This window comes from Triturus cristatus, chromosome 11 (genome assembly GCF_964204655.1).
Source record: "Triturus cristatus chromosome 11, aTriCri1.1, whole genome shotgun sequence".
Classification (NCBI taxonomy): Eukaryota; Metazoa; Chordata; class Amphibia; order Caudata; family Salamandridae; genus Triturus; species Triturus cristatus.
The window spans coordinates 808,809,467-808,822,130 of NC_140594.1; the positions used below are offsets into that span (position 1 = coordinate 808,809,467).

At 37.8% G+C, this 12,664-nt stretch overlaps 1 protein-coding gene across 4 annotated transcripts in view; it reads left to right on the plus strand.

The window, feature by feature from the left end:
- The window catches only part of PIK3CB (phosphatidylinositol-4,5-bisphosphate 3-kinase catalytic subunit beta), a 965,971-nt gene that overhangs the window by 263,519 nt on the left and 689,788 nt on the right, over nucleotides 1–12,664 (plus strand). The window contains exon 3 of one of the 4 annotated variants that reach the window (XM_085634523.1): nucleotides 7,007–7,074. The exons of the other annotated variants lie outside the window; for them this stretch is intronic. The gene's annotated coding sequence lies outside the window, so the exon portion shown is untranslated. The remainder of the gene's footprint in view (nucleotides 1–7,006; nucleotides 7,075–12,664) is intronic. 4 annotated transcript variants of the gene reach the window in all.

Here is a 12,664-nt window from a genome sequence, read left to right on the forward strand (position 1 = left end):
GTTTGACACAAATTGATTGACTTTTGTTTTAAAGTTAAAAGGTAAAATGCTTTGAGTTCGTAAATGGGAACTTATTACAAGTATGGTGTATTTAAACAATCGTAACTGATTAAACTGGTATATTAACCAATCATCCTTAATATCACTCAACAATTTTTCATTTGTTTAATTATCCCTAACCCATTATGAAATCTCTCCATAAAGTAAGTGAAATGTAATGGTTTCTTTTGGATATGCAGCTCAAATCTAAATCGACATGGGAGTTTGGTCTTTGATTTAAAATTGTCATAACACTAACGAGAACTCACACCGAGTTGGTAATGTTTAGACACCCTCCAGATACACATTTCATATCCATTAGCAAAAAAGTATGACCATACATTGTTTCTGATATTTTAAAATATTTGATTTGTTTAGCGTGGAATCAACTTTTTTTTTTTTGCTCCAGAGGAGTAAATACATGTAGAAAGGTAATGTTGATGATAAATGTTATTTGGTACATTTCAAGGACTTGAGGGAGAGTAGGCATCTATCCTGGACTTACCTTGGTAGAAACCATTCCTGCACATTTTTAGCTACTTCTAAGAAATGCTTGTGCTATTCCTAAGCGACCAATGATGGAAATTTGCCAGGAAGAATGGCGTACTCTTTATGATGTATGACGAAGTACTTATTTCCAGTAAGTATGGATGAAAGAGGTTCTGAGATATGTAAACTAGTTTCTACTCTTTATGCAAGTTTGGGTGAACAAAGAGGCTGCCTGCTATTAGACCCTGTTTGAACTCTTGGGAGACTTTTGGCAGAAGTCTGCCTTATATGAATTTATTTTAGAAGGAGGATCAATATTTCATTCCCCCAAACCAGTCTAATTCCATGTATCACAAATGGTAATCAAGCTCAGGGAAAATTCCCATTGCTGTACGCTGCTGTAATTTGAAACTGATTGTGTAACTGATGATTGTACTTGTGCGGCGAGGTCTTTTTTAGCTTTTTTATCTTGTTTTAACTTTTACATTGTTTTTAATAATTTTGTTATGGATGTATTTTTTAGCTTTTATAATTCACTTTGTGAGTTCGAATAAAGCTTATTTTGAATTGAATTGACCTGTCTGCTGGAGTATGGTCCCCAAGCCAGTGCCTTCCACAAGAAACTATGTTCTTTAGTCATAGTAGTCAGTCACCCTGCAGATTGATAAAGTAAAGATTAGTGTCTTGAAAAGTGACTCCTGAATGATTCCTTTTAAGTTTGTGTCTAGGCCCCAGACAAAAGCCACAGAGTCGATCTATTGTTATGCTTGATCTCTCGGTGCCAAGTTCAGATTGGCCATTCTACCTCTTGGCATTTTCTGGTTGATTGCAGGTTAGGGGACTACTTTGAGCTCAATGGGCTGCCATGACTCAAACAAATTACTCCTGAACCCAATTCAGTAGCAGTCGCCTGCAGTCTGGGACTGGTTTGGATATTTTTGCCCCAGCTTATTTTGGATTTGTTTTGCTCTACCCTGGCGGGAATTACGTGCTAGCAGATGAACATTTGGTGGTGGTGAATAGGTTAAAGTTAGTTGGGACAAATTACCTTTTTACATTAGGAGAATACCTTGTCGCAGTAAGAGATGAATTTTGTCTTTTTTGCCAGTGACAAATAGTAATTTTCTTTCAGCACTTTACGTCGCTGCCTGTGTGTACTATTAAAGTGCCCTTCCTTTTGCACTGAAAATGTCACATCAAGATTTCCAACTTTTAAAACAACCTATTATCGGTGCCAAAATTTAAGAGCATAAACCTGAGCAACTGGATTTTCTCCTTCGTGGCTGTTTATTATTGATGTACTTAGTCAATAAGTAAAAGTATAAAAGTATCTTTCTTAGGTTCAGCAACTTTGATAAAGCAAGTTGTTCCAGTAGTAAATACTTTAATGCATAATCAGTATTTTCTCCAATCTTATTCTTAGCTGAAGTTCTATTGTAGCAGTGGTAAATGCAGAACATATATGTATGCACAGATGCTCCTTCAAGCAATCATTCAGAACTGTGGAATAGCTTACCGTCTTAATTGACGATGCAAACAAATATGCTGAAATTCTGAAGAAGGTTAACAGTTGATTATGTAACCCAAATGTGTAATATCTGCATTTCTGCTCCGGCATTTTCTCTGCTGGAGTTTTAACTGTAGAATCAATAGACCTCTGATTGGGTATCTGCTAGGTTTAGTAAATGTTTACATAGCGAGTTGGAAATGTATAACCCCTTTAACTTTAAAAAAAATAATAGCTCAGAAGCAGGGTAAGAGATCGTACTAACTTTGCATAGTATTCTTTGGCCCCAAGGAGCATAGTATGAATTATTTCCACTCTAACAATTGTCATGACCCAACATTTAGTTCATTACATAGCTTCACGTATCATTACCATCAGGTGACTACATAGAACACCAGGAGGGTCAGGGAATGAGGTGGCTAGGTTTCTTGCTTTATGCAAATACCCAGTTCACAGGGACATATGGGTTGCTCTTGTTCTTTAAAATATTGATTGCACAGGCCTCCTGCAAGAGCGTTGGATAGTATATTGCTCGACACCCTAATAGGGTTGTTTGTAATGTCTGTTTTGTTCTGTTGACAACTGTTCTGTCATCTGTGTTTTGTTTTTGTATAATTATTTTGTATATTATGACTGATAGAGAGGCCCCACTATACTCTGAAGAATATATAGCCAGAGTGATTAGTGGTCCCTCTTTTTTCTACACCTACGCAGGTGGTTCATACCAACCACAGACAAATTAGACACATTCTTAGACATATTAGAACGGGCTAAGAAAAAGCATGTACGCACAGAGTTGCATGCCCGTATGCTGACTGAATATCTGAAGGCGGGGATTATTCCGCAAGGTTTGGTAGTTAGGAACGTCCCTGGGATTTTTAGAGACGATAAACTCAAAGGTGGCTTTTCCCATATTTCTGTTACATGTTCTAGACACTGGATGGTGTTAGGAATAGAAACAGCCTTGGAACATAGTAAACAAGAATGACTTGAAATAGAAAATCTGGAGAAAGAACTGTTTGGTTGTGAAAAACTGGCATTAGAAAAGCTTAATAAAACAATACATGAGTTTAACTGTTTTGAACTAAAAAAGAAGGCAGATAAGGTGCAGAAGGACATCACAGTTTACAGTAAAGAGAAAGCCTTCCCCTACTTACAAGAAGATTACTATACTCAACCTCAACAATATAAGAAAAGTGTGACGTGGGGTCGATATAAGAACAACAATCTAATAGGCTTCTCCGATTCCTCTGCTTGTTCTGAATCATCAGACGACGGGGGTGAGGGTACTAGTAGTGTACAAAGAAATCAACAACCTTCCTTCTTACAACAACCTTTTTTAAGTCAGGTACCGAGGGGCAGAGGGACCAACCGGAACCAGAAAAGAGTTTGGCACCAGTTTGCAGGAGAAAGGCAAACGCGTCGCCAATACTATACTTGGGGCCCACAAGGCCAATAATATCATTGGAAGTAGAGAAAATAAGAATGAACCTCTCACAGAACCACACCTCCTGAATTTGCAAATAACTCTATCACCCATAATGATGATTACACCCTTAATGAAGCTAACACTATACCTGTCTTTAACCTTTCAACACATCAATTGAATAGCCAGGAATTATCACTTCTTAGTAAAGGTCTATCCTATGTTTTGACAGAATCTACAGATTTCTTTAAACTCCAAACTGAATTGCATAAATTCTTTAGGACACTAAGACTCAGAGTGTTCTTTAGTAACAATGATGCACTCCCTAATGATCCATTAAGATCTTTTATGAGACCCAAATCTGTCTTTATTCCTTCCAATCACATGATGCACCCTGAAATCATAGCCTTTGAGAAGGGAGTGTTGGGAGATCTTTAGAAATTGAAAAATAAAAGATCCTGCACTCCATATAACATTACTAAACCTGAGCGAGAAGCACTATTGACCTTGAAGAATGATGAGTCCATCATTCTAAAACCAGCAGACAAAGGGGGTGGAATTGTTATCCAAGAGAGAACCAGAAATAGACAGACAAGTGAGTAACATTCATCACTATAAGAAATTAAAACGAGATCCTATAGCACAGATCCAACTACAGATTCTTGAAGTAACAAGAAAAGGAATGGATGAAGGATTTCTGAGTAAACAAGAAATTGATTACCTAAACAAGGAATTTCCAAGGACCCCTGTGTTATACACTCTACCTAAAGTTCACAAAGATGCTATTAATCCACCAGGCAGACCTATTCTCTCTGGTTGTGGTTCAGCCCTTGAACCTCTAGGAAACTACATCAATAGCTACATCAAAGACTATGTGCCTGTACTACCTGCATATGTCAGAGATGGTACATACATGATTAACCTGGTGGAAGGTATGAATTACAATCCCACCAACGAGATGCTGGTAACTATGGACATAGAATCATTATATACAAATATAGCGCAAAGAGAAAGTATTGATGTCATCAAATCTGTCCTAAATACTCGTCCAGCTCCAGTGAAGGTCCCTACTGAATTCATTGTTGACCTCCTTGAAATTGCACCGACTATGAATTATTTCAAATTTAATACCACTTATTACCAACAATGCTCAGGAACTTCTATGGGCGCGATTTTTGCACCAAATCTGGCTAATCTCTATGTTGGTGCCTTGGAAGAAAAATACATCAATAATAGTACTAATCCATTTATCAACAACATAAGATGTTGGAAGCGCTATATTGATGATATTTTCTTCATATGGACAGGTATGGAGGAAGATTTGGTATTATTTATCACCTACCTACATGAGGGTCAAGATGCACTGACATTTACTCACAGTAAGGATAAAGAGATGGTTCCATTTTTGGATCTGAAAATCAGACATTGTAATAATCAACTTAATGTAACTCTCTATTGCAAACCCACAGATAGAAATACTCTTTTACAATACAACATTGTTCATCCTAGAGCCCTGAAGGATGGCTTACCCTACGGACAAATTCTAAGACTTCGACGAAATTGTACAGAGAAAGTAGATTTCTTCAGAGAAGCAAATATATTGAGTACCAGACTACGCGAAAGAGGTTATTCCAAAAGATTGGTTAAAACCTCTATGAAAAGGGCATGGTTTAGCCCACGTGAAACACTTCTCCAGAAAACTACTAAGGTTTCAACTCCTCAGACAGTCTGTGTAACTACTTTCTGCCCAATGAGTACGCAAGTACAAAAGGTTATGAAAAGACACTGGCCAACTTTAAGCACTCTTGATGCTTGCCAAGATTTACCTCTTTTTTTCCTTCAGAAAAGGCAAAAATATAAGAGACCATCTGGTCCATTCAGATACCAGCATTATCAAATCTAAAACTACTATCTATGATCTCTGGTCTCTTCCTCCAGTAACAGGTCACTACAAATGTGGTAGTTGTGTCGCATGTAGATTTGCAATAGAAACAAAATCCTTCTCACATGGCAATATAAACTTTACACTACGTGAATTTTCCAACAGTTTGACATCCAATGTCATCTAATGTATTTGGTGTCCTTGTGACCTCATTTACATAGGGCAGATAACTCAACCAGTGAAAGCACGCATCTGCCAACACCAAAGTAGAATTCGTTGTTTGGTAGAGAATGCCCCCCTGGTAGACAACTACAAAGATAAAGCACACTCAGCTGATGACATAAGATGGCAAGTGATAGAAAAAGCCAGGCTACTACCGAGAGGGGGTGACATCTCCCTGATCCTGCAATCCTTAGAATGTAAATGGATTGACAAATGTGTGTCCACACAGAGGATTGAACAGCCTAGAAGAATGGCGTAGGTTTATTAGCATCCATTGATGTACAATATATTACTTTCGACTAGCCAGGGCTCTGACTAGTAGTAGATATTTGATCCTGAGAGAAAAATATATTGAATTGCTGTATTAGAAGTTAGTATAGTTTAATTGAGTAACGTACTGACATTCTAATTCTGCATTGATTGACCACTGTATATATTGGCACGTTGGATAATTTTAGGAATTGTGCAGTATAAGTGTTCATGCTATTTAAATATTTAAATATATACTTGAGTAAATTGTCTATTCAATTGTGAAGGAAATTGTGGGTAAAATTGCTAAATAAGTTTATATACAACATGTATAGGCATGTATGACCTCTTCTGTAAGGAGGATTAGATAAATAAATATAGGATGGATTACTAAATATAGACATGTGTTCATTGAAATAATTTTGAATTTGTTGCATATACCTTGTGAATTTGGTTGATGGCAACCTTTAACATCATTAAGATTAATGGTTGTGAATACTAGGATCTATCTATAGGATGAATGGCAATCGGCCCAATTCAAGATGGCCGTATGAGGATCTTTCTCGTCGTTCACTTTGCTATTGTGCGACTATCACGGAGAACTAGCTCATGTCCCCTTGGTTAGTTGGGTTAAAGAGTGAATATTTGTAGCTTTGGCTATCGTTTTATACAATTCAATATAATCCTTCCCTTATCTCACACATTCACCTATGCGCATAGTATCCATCATCTTCATCATTAATAATTCGCTAGCGCTACAATTAGCCCCCTTCTGCATATACAATAATCTGCCATGCTTTTATTTAATTTCCAACTATATATGATACGTTAGATAAAGAATGAAAGTTGACCATTCCAAGATGTCGTCCAGATGACATTCAGGTCGGGCGCCTTTGCGCATGTGCGGCAATACGGAAATTCTCCTTATTTGCTTCCGGGCAACAAGAGTTCTCAAGTCTATCAGGGACTCGTCACAGCGTTATCCGAATGCCTGATGCTTAACTCATCTCACGTATCTCGTTTTCCACAAAGGAACTGATTTATTGAGGAGAAGCGCGAACTTGTAATATGTAAGTGGCGTCTTAAATTACTTGTAGCTCTCCGTTTTCACGTTACTGTGATAATGTTAACTATGAATTAACATTGAATATTCCGACTCCCATTAACAATGTTAATGTGTGTTTTCTTGCAGTGTATGAATCATCATATGCGCGTTTTAAAATCTGCATTGTATCGTCAAAGTTACGCTAGCTTGAATGCGTAAGTAGCAGTAACTCCATTTTATTTTTGAATTAGCCTTGTTTAGTTGTGCCCCTTATGCATTTATGAGCAGCCATTCATTTAATTTGTATGAGGTCGTATTGTGTTTGTGCCATAGATGATAATATATAGTGATATTCTTTCGCTAAAGATATGCCATTTGAAAGTAATCAAGGCGTTCTTATTAGTCTGAGGGCCCTCCATTAACGATTAATCACTACACTGTATTACAACCATAATTGATCACACGCAGTAGCAGGTTTTTAAAAAAAACGAAAAGTGCCCTGCTATAGTACTGTGGGACATCATGGATCAGGCCAATTTTGATATAATTGAGAATACCAATTCCCTTGTACTACCTTGGGTTTTTATAGTTACTTGGCTTCCTTCCTATGATAGTCATTAGACCTCATTAAGGAGTAATAACAGTGACCAAAATAGACTAATTTATCAGATTGATGTGCATGTATCCATGCATGTACAATTGAAACCTTTGTTTCTTATGTATAGGCCCTGTATTAAATCTTCATAATACTATTCTGTATCGTCCAGAGGTCCTGTCTCCAACCGCGGGCACAACACTTAGAATCAGATACAATCTATAGGTAAGCTACTAAGCGCCCTGAGCCCTTTAACATCACATTATTACTACTTGCACTGATTTCCCTTTCATATTAGTCCCTAGATAACCTGTCCTGAAGAGACCCCATAGCCAGAGTGGGTAGAAACGTCGTCGACCTCACAAAGAAAGGGCGAGAAGGATTCATCATACCACTGGAAGCTCCTCTTTGTTGTTTTTAAAGACCTTTCCCCAATTTCACTGATATTCACTTTTAGGCTAAGTTCACTTCACTGGGACTCACATCACCCCTTCACTATATGTGCTTGTAGTATAAGCAAAATAATTTTGTAATTTTGTATTTGAGGAATAAGAAATATATCATATTTACTTCGGCTGAAGTAAATGACATTTTCTTCGTGATTTTCTGTTTGGGCTTCGACTGTGCATTACATGACCATCATTGGATTTGGTAATTAATCGTTGCCGTGATTCAACATTATTCAGGTTGATTTAATTGAATGCGAGTCATTTTTGCTTGTTTTATTGATAATGGTACATAAAATGAGTTCCTTGTGAACATTGTTTCTTGCTTTAGGGGTTACGAAGGACCGAGTGCTCACTCTTCTCAGAGGAAGCTCCTTATTTTCTTAACCAACTTCTTTCAGTGCTTCTTTCACAGTTTGGATCCCGTGTCTATTGGCATCCTTTGAGGTTCATTGGTACACCACACAGTATATCGTAACTAGCATTGTTGCACAAGCCTGCTAGAGTACATAGCAAAAATGTGTAAGGAGACACTTGCAGTGTGAACGATATATCTTTTAAAGCTTTCCTGACAATTGTGTGGTCTTTAGTTTTTCTATTGGAAGAGTGTTCAGATTGTTATGGTATTGGTGGATAATCCTCCAATCTCTTTATCCTTCCCTAAATGTAGATGGATAGAATGTAGGTTGAAGGGGTAACAGTGTTTGGATTTCTTTTTCTGATTAAGTATTTTTATTAGCAGGTTTATCATTATGTAAACAACATTAGCAAAAGCCCTGCACCTCCATCAGATGTAAATCATTTAGTCAAATAAGGAAACGCACAACCACTCGCCTCCCCCAGTCCCAGAACTCTCAGACAGTGTTTGAATTTATAATCGAGAATTTGTATCTCTTAGAAACTTTGAGGTATGTTGTGTGATCCAATTTGCTTAATGTGGCGATCTAGTGTCTGCACTACCCACTGATCCATTCTTGCTGCACCTCTACCTTTACTCCCGCCTCTTCACACCTCAAAACTGTTGTTCCTGTATTCTAGGAGAGAATAGTCCCACTACAGAAAGATGATAGTCCACTTTCTATAGAAATAATTGATTCATTCCAGACCGTGTTGCAGGGAACGTGACAACACACCATGTAGGCATATTCCTGAAACATTGCCCTTTAATTGATCATGGAAACACATAGGTTTTCCTTCGTCACTTCTATCCTCCTTTCTTGCTTTACCTTCTTTCAGCTTTATTATTGACACTCTGCAGGATCACTCATTCAGTATCTTTGTAAGCTATTTTAACCACAGTCATCTTAGTGATACACTTTCTTAGCATATTAAATTAGTCTTTGGTATAGACTTTTATCACAGTTTAATATAAAGTACTATATCTCTGCATTTCAAACCGCATTCTCCCAAGTTATGAAAACCATAAAATAAGGCCTTTGTGTGAAGTATTCATTTGCCGCTAAAATGGTTTCCTGGTTCTGATAATAGGTTTTTACTGAGCTCAATGGTTATTTTATTGATGTTGGTACTATGAAGGGTTGAGTGATGCCGCTGAGATTTGAACCTGTAACAAAGACCACTACATTGGAAGCATTTATACACTGAGCAACTTCTGCTCAACCTGTGCCTCTTCACAGCGGTCTGCTTTAATTTTACTTCACATGTAGCAAAAAACAGCTAAATATGCTTTCTCTTCACTGGAATCGATCAGATACTGCTGATATGTAGATTTAGAGCGATCAGCCATGCTCACTAGCTTGGACCACCCTATAATCCTAGTCTGTCTAGTTTTAGGGGGTAGCTTGGATTTCAGAAAAGGTATTGACTTGAGGTATTTATATATGATCCCTCTAATCTTGTAATTCACATTTCGAATTGAATGGACGTAGGTTTAGCAGTATGTGAAGTTCCTCAGAGGTGCTGCCACTTTCCACCCCTATTGAGTCAACATGCTCTCCTTAACCAAGGTCTCATCCCTGTGAATATCCACCGCTACACAACACTCAGCCACACTTCTGTTACCATTCTCAACTCAAAACCTATCCTAAATGTTTAGAGGTAAATTCAATTCGGGATAAGGCTTAGTGTTTGTTGCATTTGGGGGGAAGGCTGAATGTTTACGTAAGAAAGTTAGCCAGCTTGTCATTTGATCATTTGTGCCTGTTTTTCAAATGAATTTACCAACAACTCAACTAAATGTGTAATCTTGAGTTCTTCCCCATTGATGCACAGACAGAATAAGGAGATTATTATTTAGGTAATGACAGTGAGTGGCACATTTGCAAGGGCAAGTATGAATACATATCTGGATGATGGTAACTTACTCTCTGGTGGAACACACACTATCTTGTTAATGGGCCCCAGTTTTTAACAGATACAGTTGTTACAAGACCTCTTAAAACAGCCTGCTCTAGTCTGGACATCCCCCTGACTGCATTGACTTCTTATAGTAGCATACATAAAAAGTAAGATGCTTTGTCTGGTAAATACATCAGTCTATGGCTGTAAACCAGAGTAGTGGTTTGTATGCAGTCATGCATGCCTAGGTCAAATTGGAAGCGGAATTTGACTACCCAGGTCAAATATTTTAGGTTTGAGAAAACCCCACCATAGATCAGGTGTTTAAAGAGAATTCATGTCTTTCAATGCCATGTAACTTTAACAACTCATCAGATGGGCTGTCTTCAGCATCTTTCAGTCACCAGAGTATATAATTTTACTGTCTCTTAGCTCTTCTATACTTTAACATGCTCACTAGGCAGATTGTGCATTATGTTACTAGTTACAAATTAAATTAAACAGTTGGCTTCAACCCTTTCAAATGGTGCCTTAACCATACTGCCAAACCACGTTTCTTTACTGCATTAATTATTGTGTTATTGGATCCCAAGTTAGGTTTTTGGGTCATTGCCTCAAGGTTAATCTGTTATGCTGAACAGTGCAACTCAGTTTATTCTCAGCTCATGAGAAATCTAGTTTTTGATCCAACCCCTACAACCATAGATGGTAAGCGTTCTTTATTTGCAGTCACTCAAATAGGAATCCCTCGAGCATGGGCTCTAATACGCTTATAGACAGACCCCTTTGGTTTGTGCCTTTTTTGTGTGTATTTTACTTGTCTCCCCTGACTTAGACACAGATATTGGGTAGGAGCCTTTCTTCAATGTGGATGGATCTCATTGTGGCAATAAATTATCTCTTCAGAGTATTCCTCATTTAAAATTCTTCTACTTGAGACGTAATTCCAGCAGAGTCTAAAATTTGCTTCTAAATATTCATAATATTTCCAGTAATTTACAACATTTCTGGCTTGGTTACTCACTATCTATGTGAGTTGTATCAGCTACATTTTGAAGGAAATAGAAAGAATGTGGCATAACTCCTGTATTAGTCCTGCAAATGCACTGCTTTTGATGCAGAACTTTGCTAAACAAATAAACCCAACTTGAATGTTCTTCATTCAAAATCTTTTTTTTTTTTCTGAGTAATTTCAAGCCAAAAGATAGTGAAAGTGAAAATGCATTATTCCAGTATCAATGTGAACTCTCCAAACATACTTCATTTAATTGTTTTTCACACGATCCCAAAACCCTTTAGAACATGCAGCAAGTTGGACTTTGACTCTTGTACAATGTTGACCTGAGTTATGATTCAGTGTGCTGAATACTGTGATAAGTGTGTTTCACAAGCCATACTTTGTCAACTATTACCAATTTTAAGAAGGCATAAATAGACGACTGACTGCAGAGATACACGTCACTGCTTAAGCTAATGAGTCTCAAACTAGCTAGTTATGCATTTGGCAGGTTTTTCAGTCCGTGTAGCCTGATTCAAGTGACACAGTTATTGCTCACTGTGGCACTGTAACCAATCTGTACCTAAAAACTGTGCTCCAGTTCGGGCATTATCTGTTTCAAACTGCTTGTGTCCTGGTTCAGAGGCGACCTGGCATTTGAGTGGTATCAAAAACACAATGGTTCTGTTGGGTGAAACAATATCTTGCTAAATACGCAGCAAAAATCATACGTTATTCAAGAAACCTTACAGTGAGTCACAGGTAACACATGAAACAAAAACCAAATCTCCAGTAATTTTAGTTTTTATATAAATTAAATCATTCATATATATCCAACAATTATTTGGAAAGGCCATCACAATACATAGTAATAACAATTGGTGACAAAGTGACTATTAGTGCTCAGTGAAAAAAGTGCATAACATGTACAGTGTATTTTAAAAGATCAAAATTGGCATTGGCCAGAGAACAAGGGTTTATAGTAGACCTGCGAACTACAATAATTCAATTTTACGCGGACTCAAATTGCTGGTCCAAGGGGTAATGTCGACCTTTCAACCCTTTTACTGCACTGTTATCAAGTCAGTGCGGGTCTTCATCAGGACAAGGACAACGTGATGATGGCCTATGATATGGGACGGGATTTCAATCCTTCCAAGGTTGGCAACTCTTGATTAGGATCACAAGATAGAGTGAATCCAAGTATATCTTATCCAATACAACGTGATTATTACTGGATCACGGGGGCATCATTACGTCTGATGTATATCAGGAATTGATACAGAAAGGTCCAGAACGATCCAATGTATTTGAAGTCAGTTGAGGCGGTGTGCCGTCACTCACACCGGTGCTCTGAATGATCTTACTCGAAGAGTTTTAAAACGGCAGGCGAAAGTCCTAGCTCGTCAGCTGCCATAGGGGCATTTGAGTGGGGCTGTTCCTATTGGAGCAGGATCAAGACTGATTTG